Source organism: Rhinolophus hipposideros (genome assembly GCF_964194185.1).
Source record: "Rhinolophus hipposideros genome assembly, chromosome: 13".
NCBI lineage: Eukaryota > Metazoa > Chordata > Mammalia > Chiroptera > Rhinolophidae > Rhinolophus > Rhinolophus hipposideros.
Genome location: NC_138059.1, coordinates 28508906 through 28523413, shown reverse-complemented (window position 1 = coordinate 28523413; position 14508 = coordinate 28508906). Strand labels below are relative to the sequence as shown.

General features: G+C 35.6%; 1 protein-coding gene and 1 pseudogene across 51 annotated transcripts in view; one reads left to right on the top strand and one right to left on the bottom strand.

Annotated features, from left to right (window-relative positions):
- RIMS2 (regulating synaptic membrane exocytosis 2) overlaps window positions 1-14508 on the top strand; it is a 593954-nt gene that overhangs the window by 229037 nt on the left and 350409 nt on the right. The gene's annotated exons all lie outside the window — the stretch shown is intronic.
- Window positions 4283-4738, bottom strand: LOC308506501 (large ribosomal subunit protein uL23-like; annotated as a pseudogene). The gene has a single exon. The product of its transcript is annotated as a large ribosomal subunit protein uL23-like (transcript).

Genomic DNA, 14508 nt, shown 5'->3' with positions numbered 1-14508 from the left:
TTTTTTTTTTTCTTTTTCTTTTTTTGTTGTTGCTTGTTTCCATTTTATAAAATAAGTTTTTCCATCCCTTTCCTTTCAGTCTGTGTATCTTTTGACCTGAAGTGAGTGTCTGGTGGGCAGGATATATAAAGGCCTTGGTTTCTTATCCATTCAGCCGCCCTATGTCTTTTGATTGGAGCATTTAATCCATTTACATTTAAAGTAATTGTTGATAGATATCTAGTTATTGCCATTTTATTTTTCATATCTTTGGTCTCTTCTTCTTCTCCTTCTCCTCCTGCTCCTGCTCCTGCTCCTGCTCCTGCTCCTTCTCTTTCTCCTTCTCCTTCGCGAAGTCCCTTTAACATTTCTTGTAATACTGGTTTGGTGATAATGAACTCCTTTAGGTTTTTCTTTTCTGGGAAACTCTTTATCTGTCTTTAGATTCTAAGTGATATCTTTAATGGGTTTTAGGTCCTTAGTTTTCATCACTTTGACTATTTCCTGCCAATCCTTTCTGGCCTGCAAAGTTTCTGTTGAGAAATCAGCTGACAGTCGAATAGGAGCTCCCTTGAGGGTAACTAACTGCTTATCTCTTGCTTCTTTTAAAACTATGCCTTTGTCTCCTTTTTTTCCCCCCAAAAAAATTGGAAAGGGAGCTGATAGTAAAATACAAACATAACACAGTTCTGCTGCTTGGAGAATATAGCTGAGGTTGGAGATCATTTTACAGATCAGAAGCACTAGAATTTTGCATACTCTATGATCCACTCTGTTTGAGTAGAAACTTATCCTTAAAAAGTAATTATAGATGTACCCAAAATAAAGCCATATGGGTATCCATGACAGAATTTATGATAGTGAAAGACTGAAACCAACTTAAATGCCTATTAATGAGATTTGTTAAAAAATTATGGTACATTTGTAAATAGAATATCATGAAGCCATTAAACATTGTGTTTTAGAATAGTTAACAGCCTAGAAATTTGATTGTAATATGTATAATAACAAAGGGGGCTATAGAAAAGAACATGTATTATTTTAAAAATTATTTTAAAAAATGAACATAATGCACACAAAAATGACACGAAGTCTTAAATATGGTTACTTCTATAAGATGGGGTTACATGTGATTTAAAATTCCATTTGTTCTTGCCTATATTTATACATATTTTTATAAGCGTTTATAATTGCTATCTTTAAAAAATACCCTATTTTTTTATAGGATTTATTGAGAGTTTACTGACAATCTAAAGTATGATTCATGACATAGTATAGCACACCATAAGCCATTGTTGTGAGGAATATTATTTCATGTGCTGTTAATAGGTACCTATGGGAGAAAATGCTCACATATGTTTGGAAAACTTTGTTTTAATTGTAGTTTTACAGGTATGATTTTTAATGGTAGGAATACTCAGAACTTCAATATTCTAATTTTCATTGAGAATCTTCTTTCCCAATTTTAATTAATTCTGAATCCTTTTTGCATAAAATATTTACCAACATATTTTTTAATGAGTATTTCTTATGCTGCTTTGATACATGGTGTATTAGCATAAGTTTCCTTAAGATCATAGATGGTCTGTACATTAAATGGTTATTATGATACTGATAAGCATGAGCGGGGATACCACTTTACTTTCAGTCTGTGTGTGTCTTTTGATATGAAGTGAAAGATTCTCATTGAGTCTTTAACGTTTGGAATTTTAATTATGATGTGTCTTGGTGTGGGCCTCTTTGGGTTCATCTTGTTTGGGACTCTCTGTGCTTCCTGGGCATATGTGTCTGCTTCCTTTGCCAGGTTAGGGAAGTTTTCTGTCATTATTTCATCCAACAAGTTTTCAATTCTTTGTTCTTTCTCATCTCCTCCTGGTACCCCTGTGATGTGAACATTGGTACTCTTGATGTCCTAGAGGCCACCTAAACTATCTTTATTTTTTTGGATTCTTATTTCATTTTGCCATTCTGATTGGGTGTTTTCTACTACCTCATCACTCAAATTACTGTTTTGATCCTCTGCTTCATCTATTGTTGATTCCCTCTAATGTATTCTTTATTTCAGTTATTGTAGTCTTCATTTCTGACTGTTTTTTTTTCATGTTTTCTATCTCCATTTTTATGTTTCCTATCTCTTTGTTGAAGTTCTCACCGAGATCATTCAGTATCCTTATAACCAATATTTTGAACTCTGCATCTGGTAGATTGCTTGTCTCCATTTTGTTTAGTTCTTTTTCTAGAGCTTTGTTCTGTTCTTTCATTTGGGACATGTCTTTTTGTCCCCATTTTGGTTGCCTCCCTGTGTTTGTTTCTATATATTACGTAGGGCTATTGTGTCTCCTGGTTTAGTAGAGTGGCCTTATGTAGTAGGTGTCCTGTGGGACCAAGTGGTACAGTCTCCCTGGTCATCTGAGCCAGGTGTTTTAGGTGTATGTCTTGTGTGGGTTGTGTGTACCCTCCAGTTGTAGTTGACACTTGGTTGCTATTTCCATGTCAGTGGAAGAGATTGACCCTCAGGCTGATTGGTTGTGAGGACTAGCCATGACTACAGCAGTGGAGCTGTTGTATAGGGGCTGACCCTTTGGAGCAGGATTCATTTTAGCAGGGCTCTGGTGCTTCTTAGTCTGCCCTTTGGGTGTATCATCTGCACAGAAAGCTGGGTGGTGCTCTGGTGTGTTCTGAAGCTGGCCACCAAGTGTGTCAGTTCTGGGGCTTCTTGGGAGGGGCTCTGTTACAGGCCAAGTTCAGCCACTGCCTGTATCCTGTCCTGGGCCACTTGGTATGAGCTACAAAGTGATCTGCAGATGGTTTCCACTTGCACTGGGCTTGGAGGTGCCTGGGAGAGGCCAAATGTGAACTGAGGTTGGCTGCCATTAGTGCCAGGTTTGGGGCTGCTCAGCAAGTGGTATGGGGCATGTGGAGGCCAGATGCTGCTTGTTCGGGGCTTGTGAACCTTTTAGAGATTTTCAGGAAAGTCTTTAGCATGAGCGAAGGCAGGCCTTTTATATGAAAAAGCCACTAAGAGGTTTCCATAGGCCTGTAAGTAGGGTGGGACAAGGCTTTGGGGAATCACCAGGGTAGAGCCAACGGTGTTAACCATGTTGACAGAGTTTCAAATATGGCGACAGCCTTCATATGGACTTTGGGAATTGTGAGGGCTCAAAAAAGAAGCAATGGTACCTGCCAGCTCTTCTGTTTGGAAGGAAAACTGCCCTTTCATCCCTCACTTTGAAGTCAGAGAATTCACTTCCTCCCTGTCTGTCCCTCATGCCTTTTGAGCTGTTGCTGCAGTGCTTGAGTTCAGAGCAAGTGAATCAGTCAGAGAGTAAGTTTGTGCATGGACCCTTTAAGAGCAATGCCTGGGCCTTCAGCAGCCCTCAGTCTCACTGAGCCACAATCTCCACTGGCTTTCACAGCCAGAAGTTATGGAAACCTCTCTTCCTGGAGCACTAAGCTGGGGAGCCTGGAGTGGGGCTGAGACCCCTTGCTCCTCAAGATATCCCTCTGCAGCCAAGATATCCCTCCTGATTTTTAACCACCGCATGTGGGTGTGGGCCCATCCCATTCTGCATCTCCATCCCTTTTATCAGTCCCTGTGTGCGTTCTTCTGTATATCGTTAGTTAGAGGACTTCTGTTCAGATAGACTTCAGGTGATTCTCTGATGATTTTTCTGTAGTTTAGTTATAATTTTGATGTGGTCATGAGACAAGGGAAGCACAATGTTTACCTATTCAGCCATTTTGACTGGAAGCTGTTTTATAGGTTTAAGGGTAGAAATCCTCTTGTTAATTTTTTTCATAAATATTTAAAATTTTTGATCTTATTATACGTTGAATTATTTTTCGTTTTTTCCTTTTTTTCTTTCTTTACAGTAAATTATGTTTTAAATTTCTATTTCTAGTTTTCTGCTAGTATGCAAATACATAATTTATTTTTGATATTCTTGTATATTTTGACATTGCCAAATTTACTTATTAGTTGTAGTAGTTGTCTTGTATATTTGTTATGTCCTGAATAAATAATCATGATATTTGCAAATAGAGACAGTTTTACTTTTTTCCCAATATTGATGCTTTTTATTTATTTTTTCTTTTTATTATAATGTTTAGGAGTAATAGTACAATGTTAAACAGAAGTTGTGAAAGTTCATTAGTTATTGATAGTATATATATATATATACTATTAATATATATATAGTATATATATAGTGTATATATATATATATATATATATATATTTTTTTTTTTTTTTTTTTTTACAGTGACAAAATTTCATATTTAGAATTAGCCAGCTGGACTCAGTTTAGATGATCCCAATTTTGTTGACAACATCCAAAGCATCATAATCAGCCCTTCTCTCCATCAGGCCTGATCAGTGTGTTGACCTTGACCACATCAGTGTCACAGAGCTTCTCCACAGCCTGTTTGATCTGGTGCTTGTTGGCCTTGACATCCACAATGAACACAAGTGTGTTGTTATCTCTTATCTTCTTCATGGCTGACTTGGTAGTTAGGGAGAATTTGATGATGGCGTAGTGGTCAAGCTTGTTTTTCCTGAGGATGTTCTTTTGAGGATATTTGGGCTGCCTTCGGAGCCGCAGTGTCTTGGGCCTTCAGAAGGTGGGGGTGACGTGCGGATCTTTTGTTTTGTGGCTGTGGATGCCTTTTAGCAGTGCTTTCTTTGCCTTCAAAGCTTTTGCTCCGGCTTTGGCTTCGCTTTGTGAGGGGCAGGGACTTCCTTCTTCGCTTTCGGTGACATCTTTGTGAAAAGGCAGTGTATTGATAGTTTTTAAAAAATAATGAATGAGTTTGCATTTTGTGAAATGCTTTTCTGCAGTTATTGAAATGATCGTGATCCTTTCTCCTTATTCTGTTAATTATTGAATTTTGTCAACTAATTGTTAATTAGTTGAATTTTAAGTATTAAACCAATTTTGCATCTGGGTTAAATCTTCTTTGGTCGTGGGATATTTTTCATTTTATATACTACTGGTTTAGATTTTCTATGATTTTGATATGGATTTATTCATGTATGTTTATGAAAGCTATTGTTTTCTTTTATTGAAATGTCATTGTGAGGTGTAGCATTAGGGTTTTTCTGACTTCATGAGAAAAGCTTGGGAGTTTTTTATTTTTTTTAACCTGTCCTTTATTTTGTTAACAGTTGTTGGAAGATTGGTGTTATTTTATTTTATTTTTTAAATATGTGGTAGAATTTACCAGTGAAACCACATGGACATGAAAGTATCTTTGTGTGATAGTTCTGATAAGGAACTTAATTTCTTTTAGATAAATATGGCTATTTAGATTTTTTTTTTAACTTTTGTTACTTATGGTAAGTTGTGTTTTCAAGAAATTGGCATTTTATTTAAATTGGTTAATTTATTATGAATTTCATAATTTTCCTTTATTATCCTTTTAATGTCTATAAAATCTATAGTTTCAACTGAGCAATGATATCAACTAGGTATTCCGTCACCAAAAGGATTTATTCAGGAAATGGAAAAGAAAAAAGAAAAAAGGCTGCAACCCAGCACACAGTCTGGCTTGTGTGCTATGATGGAGGGTATTTAAAGCAGGAGACATGAAGTGAGACCATAGTTTTATGAAAAGGATGTTAGGACCATTGAGTTTGACTAGGTGGGCTCATGAACTTCCATGAGCTCAGCTCCTCCCATAGACCTCCCAGCCTGATCAGTTACCTTAAAGTCCCCAGTTCATCTTTATCAGTAGTGACAATCTTTTTTTTATTTCTGATGTTGGTATTTTGTAGTTTGTGATCTTTCTTTTGTTTACTTAATCAATTTACCTAGGAATTTATCATATTTTTTCTTTTAGCATTGTAGATTTTCTCTATTGTTTGTCTATTATTTCACTGATTAATGTTCTCATGCGAATTATTTTCTTTCTTAAAATTTTAATTGTTTTTCTTCCTGAAGAGTCAACTTTTTATTTGACAAATTTTCTTTAGCCTGGAGAACTTCTTTTAGCAGTTCTTGAAATACAGATATTCACTTCTTCATTTACTTTTATTAAAAAAAAGTCTTTGTCTTCATTCTTTTTGAATATTTTTGTTGGATATAGAATTCTGTGTTGACAGTCTTTTTTTGTTGTTTTTTAATTTTTGCAGTGTAAGGAAGGTTTCATAGTTTCTGATGAGAAGAAGTTTATGATGACAAGTCAGTTGCACTTTAAATCACTGTTTTTTGTATTTAACGTATTGCTTTTCTCAGATTGCCTTCAAAAGTTTCTCTTTATCTTTTGTTTGTTGCAGTTTTACTGAGATATGCCTGTATGTGGTTTTTATTGTGTTTATCTTCTTTAGGTTTGCTGTGTTTCTTAAGTTTATAAATTTATCTTTTACCTAAATTGATATTTTTTTGTCCATTGTTCTCACATTTTGTCCTATCTCCTTTTTCTCTCTTTTCCTTGATTCCCCAATTATTTGTATTTTAGGCCTTTTATAAATTATCCCCAAATTCTTGTATTTTTTTCAGTTTTTCAGTTATTCTGATTTTGTAATTTTCAAGTTCATGATTCTTTCATAATCTGCTATCAGATGGAAATATTAGCTAGTGAATTTTTTATTTCAGACATTTAAATTTTTGTTCTAAAATTTTCATTTGGCTATTTTTTATAGTCATGATTTCTCTGTTGGAATTCCCTATCTTTCACTCATTATGAGCATATTATCTTTACTTCCTTTAAAATAGTTATTATTATAGCTTTAAAATACTTTTCTGCTAATTTTAATATCCAAGTTATCTCTCAGTCAGTCTCCATTGATTGTTTTATTTCTTGAGTTTGAATCATGTTTTCTTATTTCTTAATGTAGCAAGTAACTTGTAATTATATTTTGAACATTGTTAATAATACCTGATAGGCACTCTGAAGAGTGATGATTATTTTTAAAGCATGAGGTTAACTTGGTTGAGCTTGAGCTATGGACTCTATTTCCCCTGAGGTACAGCAGGGGAATTTTAGTGAAATTATTTTAATTTTAGCTGAGTTGCTTGAAGTCTTCCTTGGCATACATGAGATTTGGGCATTGTTTATTATACACAAAACTTAACTTTTCCTTTCTGTATTTTTTTTTTTGTCATTCCCTCACTTTCCATCTTCTGTATTTGCTCAGAATATTTCCTCTTGTTTTTCAAGCTAGTAAGACTCTAACGATTTAGCCTCCAAGAATTGATTGGATTTGACTAAAAGTCATAAAATGGGAATCTCACCCAGTGTCATTCCCTTCTTCCAAATGTCAATTGCACCACAGTGTCTTTCTTCTTTTTGTTACTTTCTAAGGCCTTCAAATCGTTGTTTGATAGTAGAACTTACTATCTTTGGGAGGGTTAATTTGCTTAGTTTTCTTGGCCATTATCAAAAGAGGAATCTGTTCTTTAATATTTTAAATTGTATTTGTTAAACCCTGTTCAGGCAGAAATTATATCTGTAGCTTCTTTTGTAACCTTAACATCATTCTGTGTAATTTATTGTGCTTTTCCAAATACCATCAGATAAGCAGTTGTCCAGTGGCTGTTTGGGAACTTCATGTCCTAATTAAATTATCATTGTATCATCATAACTTTTAAATATAAAAGTTATGTATTATCATAACTTTTAAATATGTTTTCTTTACTTCATCCATATTCTAATGAATATTGTTAACAGTAATTATGAGCAATATGTACACCGGCTTTCTTCACAGAAAACACAAGATTGATGTGACTGATCTAACTATAAGAGAAAAATGTCTAATCAGATACAATGAAGAGACAAAATTCATATTTATTTTTCACCTTTTAATTGGATGGGCATCTATGTCAAAGATAATTTGCACAAAGAATTCTTAAAGGAAATTTGATGATGTTTGTGATGAGAACGAGTAGGCTAAAGATGAACTCTCTTTTGGGCAAGTAGTCACCAATTGATTTGAACTCTTCAGCCTTTTAGGTTAAAAACATTTATTTTTGCCTTAACTTTTTGGAAGAGCATTTGATTACAGATTATATATAAATTTAGGTGAACTTTCTGTTTTACTTTCAGCACTTAAGAAAGGTCATTCAGTTGTCTCCTCGCCTCCATTGTTTATGGAAAGAAGTCAGCTATAATTTTTATTATTTTTCTTGTATAGGTATTGTGTTCTTTTTCTCCGGTTGCTTTTAACACATTTCTTTTCTTTTGTTTTCAGCAGTTTGAATTTGAAGTATTTAGGTGTGTTTATGTTTATTTTCTTTTTTTTTTTGTTTATGTTTATTTTCATTGTGGTTCAGTGAGCTGCTTGGATTTATGACTTGGTATCAGTCATCAATAGTAAAAAACGTTGGTCATTATCTCTTTACATATTTCCTCTGCCCCATCTGTTTCCCGTTTGCCTCTATGACTCCAGAACCTATATGTTTAACTATTTGGTATTACCCCACCAATCTCACATGCTCTGGTTTTTCTTCATTTTTTTCTCTTCCTATGATCAGTCTGTCTAATAATCTGTTTTGAATTCATTCTTTCGCGTTTTTATTCCATTCTACTGTTAAGCATGTGTAGTGTATTCTGTACTTTTATATCATGTTTCAGTTCTAAAATCGACACGAGTTTTTATTCAAGCTTCCATTAACTAATGAAATTCCCTCTCTGTTTCCCTGCTATAGCCACATCTCTACTATTCTTTGACATATTCATTGTTGTAGTTATTTTGATGTTTTTGTCTGCTAATTGCAACATCCTGGTCATCTATACAACTGTTTCTGTTGACTTTTTGTTCTTTTGATTATGGGTTCACTTTCTTGCCTCTTTGCATGTCTTTTAATACTTCATTGTATACTGAACTTTGTAAATGATGCATTGTAGAGATTCTACATTATGTTTTCATCAAAGAATGTTGTTTAAAAAGTCATGTCCTTTAGTTATAGCAAGGAGAATCGCCTTGATCTTACCAAAGTTTGGTTTTAGGCTTTGTTTGGATAGTACTCTTACTTTTTCCTTTTGTCATAAAGAACAGCCCTTACTCCTAGGTTATGGTTTCTTACTTTTAATGCGTGACTTTTCTTGGATCTCAACTGAATGCCTTGGGAATTTCACAAATATATCTCCAAGCCTGGTTAATCAGAGAATTTCATAATACTATATGAGTTCTGAAATTTCTCTTTATCTCTCAGGCCTCAGCAGGTACAGTCTACCAGGCTCCAGAAAGCCTGCATATGTGTACAGCTTAAGATTTGGACAGGAACCTGAGTAAAAACTCTATGTCTGTTTCTGGAATTTATTCTCTTAGCTGTCTTCTCTCTAGTCTAGCATCGCAAGTCCTACTGCATTAGTAAGCCTGAATTCTAATCTCTGTTTTTAGTTGCTGACTGTTTCTTATGCTCAGTAAGTGCTCTGCTCTCTGCCTGGGCTCCAGTTCCTCATGCTATGGTTGCGAAATTGTTTCCAGAAAGAAAGTTAGTGTGAAGTTTACCTTATATGCATTTCCTATTTTAAGATCCTTAACTTTGTGCCATGTCCAATGCCTTAAAGTGATTGTTTCATCTCTTCTTTCCCGTTTTATAGTTCTTTATGGCAAGAAGGGAAAAACCTTATACTAGCTACTCAGGAAACTGTTAATTATTTAATAATAATTTAATAAGCACCCGTGTACCTACCATCCCAAACAAGAGCTGGAACCTTAGCAATAATTTATATCTAACCATTTCTTTAGCTCATCCCATATCCATGACTTCTCCAGCTTACGGCAATTATTACATTGAACCCCACTGTCATCATTCCTTTGCTTTCCTCTTTCATATAGGATATATATTCCTAAAAAGCGTTAGTTGTTTGATTCTTTATGGAAAGGTACTAGTGTGTGTTTTTCCACTTAATTTTAGTTCACATATTTTGACTGCTATATGATTTTCCATAATATGATTACATCACTGTTTTGAATCCTCTCTCCCACCAATGGGCATTTGGATTGTTTCTAAATTTTTGCTATCATGAAAAGGCTACTATGAATGTTCTTGTATATGGCTCCTATTGTACATATGTAGGAGGTTTTTTTTTTGGATGTATTTTATTTATATGTTCAGTTTTAAGAGATAATGCCAAAGTGTTTCCACCATGTCTTATAAGCAATGACAATTCAGTGAATTCATAGGTGGGAATGAAATGATTCAGGAGCAAAACATTAATTTAAAAAGTTGGACAATTTTAACTGTAGTTGCTACTGGAAGGTGCACTGGTTAATTTGACAAAATCAATTATAAAATAAATGGATGTTAAGTGAGTACACTCAGGCCACAAGTTTTTCTTCCTTCACTTCCTCCCTCCTCCCCGTCTTCTTCCTTCTTCTCCTTTTTTCATCTTCCTCTCCTTCTTTCTTTCTCTTTTTCTCTCTCTCCTTTTTTTTCTTGGTATAAAACCACTTTAAATCAGTGAAGGAAGACCTTTGAAACAGGCAGGAGTAGCAGCTGTAGAGGACTTAAAGAATACAGGTTCTAACATTTTCATGGATAAAGTTTCCAGATGGCTGAGAAAAACTGCATTGTCTGTAGTGATATTAAATTAGGGTATCTGGGCCCATCTAGGTCTGTTGCTTAGGAATTATTTTATTTATTTTCAATTAATTGATTATCACAATTGCTCCCTCCCCTGTATACATCTTTATCTCTTCTTGATTTTTATCTCCAGAAACAATAAATGCTAAATCTCTAAAACTTGTTTCCACATCTGAAATTGTTGCCGTTTTTCTTACTAGCTTAGAAGAATACATTTCTTTAATTTTTCTCTCTCATGCATGATGTTACTTTATGAATTATCTCTTTCATTTGTATATTTATTGTTAAACACTGAGAAAACTAGACTTGACAATTTTCTCTCTTGGTGTAAATCGCTGTTACTGGCATTAAGATGTGAGCAAATGAATCAGAGTACATTTTGAGTCCTCACATCCTGGTGATGTTTAATCTCATTGCCTCCAGCCACAGAAATGCAGGTTAGCCTCTTAACCCAATCAGCCAGACATCTTCCCCATCAAATCTTACATATGGTTCAGATGTTTCAGAATTCTTCTAGCATCTGTTTAAAGTTCTCAGAAAACTTTTCACCAAATTTGTTTGAATCCCATCTGTGATGACACTTGATTATACATCTGTAGAGTTTTGAGGATTGGCATTAAGAAAGAGCTTTATGTCTTATATGATACTAACATTACTTCTGGTGTAGCTATAATTGAAGTGAAAATAAATAAAAACAAAGCCCCAAAATGTATGAGATTAGGGTATTAAAGAAATAGAGCTTCATTTTATTTTATGTGGTATAATGCACGGTGTCATGCGGGGTCTATGGTCCCGCTCCCCACATAAGAGCGCAGGACATGGTGAGGCCAAAAAGGAACACCCACGGAGCCATAGATAGGGGAGTCATACCACTATAGTCTCGCTGGTGGCTGGGTTGGAGACACAGGAAACTGGATCCACACTATCCGCAACCTGCTGTCCACTTCTCTGCCAACCGACCTCACTTGCTATCTGCAATCCACCATGCTAACTGCAATCTGCTCTTGCTAGCTCAGCCACCATCTTCTTGCTAGCTCCCATTTGCTGCTAGTGTAGCCACGGCAGTTATATTAGTGGTCAGTGACTCATTGGTTACAGCTGATGGCCAACTAGCCACAGCTGATGGCCATATGATCACAGCTGATGGCCATCTACTACCCGAGCCAGCACCTTTCCACGTGAGGCTGAGAGCCTGGAAACTGCACTCCTGGCTCTGTCCCCACATGTGGGTTCATAAAATCTTGCACATAAAGCAAAATCCTAGTTTTCTGTTGACTTTCATTATGTTTTCAGTGATTTGATAATAGAATGCTTTTTGGCTTCAGCATGTCATGTGAAAAAAATAAAAGATGTGGTTTTGGCTTTTGTTTTACAAGCATGAAAAAGATTGTGGAGACAGAGTCCCGGAGAGCAGTTTCTAGGCTCTCAGCCTCACGTGGAAAGGTGCTGGCTTGGTTATTAGATGGCCATCAGCTGTAATCAGATGGCCATCCGCTGTGGCTGGGTGGCCATCAGTTGTAACCAGTGAGCCGTTAGCCACTAATATAACTGCCGTGGCTATGCCGGCAGGTTGGCTGGTTGGCAGAGCAGAAGATGGCGGATTGTGGTTAGCAAGAGCAGATTGCACCTAGCAAGTGGGGTGGGTGGGTGGGTGGGTTGGTTGGTTGGTTGGTTGGTTGGCAAAGAAGTGGACTGAAGATTGCGGATCATGTGGTTCCTGCTTTCTGTGTCTCCAACCCAGCCGCTAGCGAGACTATAGTGGTATGACTTCCCTATCTATGGCTCCGTGAGTGTTCCTTTTTGCCCTCACCTTATCCTGTGTTGTTGTGCGGGGAACAAGAGCTGAGACCCCACATTACAAAAATGCATAGACAAAAGAATTGAAGAAAGTATACCAAAATAGTAACAGCAAATGCTTTGGATTTTATAATTTTAAATATAAGTAAAAAAAATAATGTGACAATGAGTTTTATGAAAATTAAATGAGCTAAAATATGTAAAGCATTGAGAACGTGGCCTGACAAATAATAAACATTAATTAATACTAATTATTATTATTAACTACACCATATTCAGGATTTCACTCTGAAAGAGTTCCTGAAATCCAATTACTAGGTCAAAAGCTATCTTTTTCTAAGACTCATATTACTGTCAAGTAGGGTTTCTAGGAATGAATTCCCACCCGTTCTCGAATTTTTTTCGCGTTCCTGAATCCTGAGATATAAACGGTTTTCTTTTCTTCATGATGAATCGTTTCCACAAAGTGACAGCCGATACTACCAACCGCCTGGGTTCAAGGAGCCAATTTTCCTGATTTCTTGACCAACTTTTCTCGGGATTCGGAAACAGAAAAGCCAAAAAAATTCCCGAGATCGGGTGGGAATTTCGCCCGGAAACCCTACTGTCAAGTTGCTTTCCTAAATAGTTAAACTAATCATATTTCCACAATGAACACATGAAATTGCTTTCCAAAATTGGCATTGGTTGCTTTCATATTGTCCTATTTTAAATTTCATTGGTTGTTATATAGGTATTAAAAATACTTTAAAAAATATTTACTCATTTGTATTAGTTTGGTAGGTCTGCCGTAACAAAGTACCGCACACTGGGTGGCTTACACCATAGACATTTCTTTTCTCATATTTCTGGAAGTTAGAAATTTAACCTTTCTTCTTATGAGGACACCAGTTAGATTGGATTAGAGCCCTATTCCTAATTCAGACATTTCTATTATGGCAGGCACTCTTATGTTAGGATGTTGATATTGGTGGAATAAGGCTGGCCAGAAGGAAATGTAATGGTTAGCTAAATGAGAGAGGAGCAGGTAGATAATGTGCATCCGAAGATACAGACTGGAGAATAAAACAAAAATGCGATAAAGAGCAAGCAGGGTCTTAGAGAGGAATTCCCTCTGACTATGAAAAGATATTTGATAATAGTTTCCTACTTTCATCTATTATGTTGGTGCAAAAGTAACTGCGGTTTTTGCAATTTAATCTTTTAAACTGCAATTACTTTTGCACCAACCTAATACATTGAGGCAGCCCTGAGTCCCAAATATGGTTCCATCATAGCAAGGGTAACAGAGGGATTTGATCAAATCAAGTGACATAAATGTTACCTGTACAAGTTTTTATGTGTTTCATGCTTTCTCTCTGTTAGGTTATCATTTATGCTTTGCTCCTTTTCCTGTTTTTCCTAATTTGTTGTCTTATATACTGTTTGAAATGTTACCTGGCTTTTTTCTTTCACAACCTTTTTTATTTAGATCCTTTTTACTCTGTTTTGTTTGTTTATTTGTTTGTTTTGCCTTCATTGAGACTTGAACAACCTTAGAAAAACTTAGTTATACCTTTTAATTTTAATCTGGAACCATCGGCATCATGTCGATATTACATTTTGCTAAATTCTTTTCTAGGACACCGAATGTGTAATTTTCTTCCTGTGACAAGTGAAAAAGCATCTATTTTAAACAAAGGCAGCTATCAAGTACTTTTTATTCTTTCAATTAATATTTGTGAAGTACCTACAATTTGCGAAGTGTTTTATAGGCATTGACGAGGAAGTTGGTGGAAAAGATAGTCAGGGTTTCTATCATTGGAGAACTTATACTGTGACATGTCGACACACTATGAGGAAAACTTATGAATATGTTCAAAGGAACCATTCTTAAACTAGACCTTTGGTCTCACCTTGATTTTGCCCTAATTGAAATGTTACTTGAAGATGACCGAGTCTCTCACTTCCTTTTTAAGTTTGTAGGAATCTGGGGCCTGAGGACTGGAAGTCAGAATCTTGGTCTTTAATTAATATTAACTTTGAAGTCTACTTTCTTCTTGCTGCCTTACACTTGAAAAGTCTAGTTTATTAGAATTTATGTTAAGAATTAGAAAAAGAAAAAGAGGAGTATCTTAATGCAAGTTGCTTAGAAACAGAGCCTGACAAGAATTTAGGTATATGTGCTTATTGAGTTAGTGCTCTTCAGGAAAAAAAAAAAAAA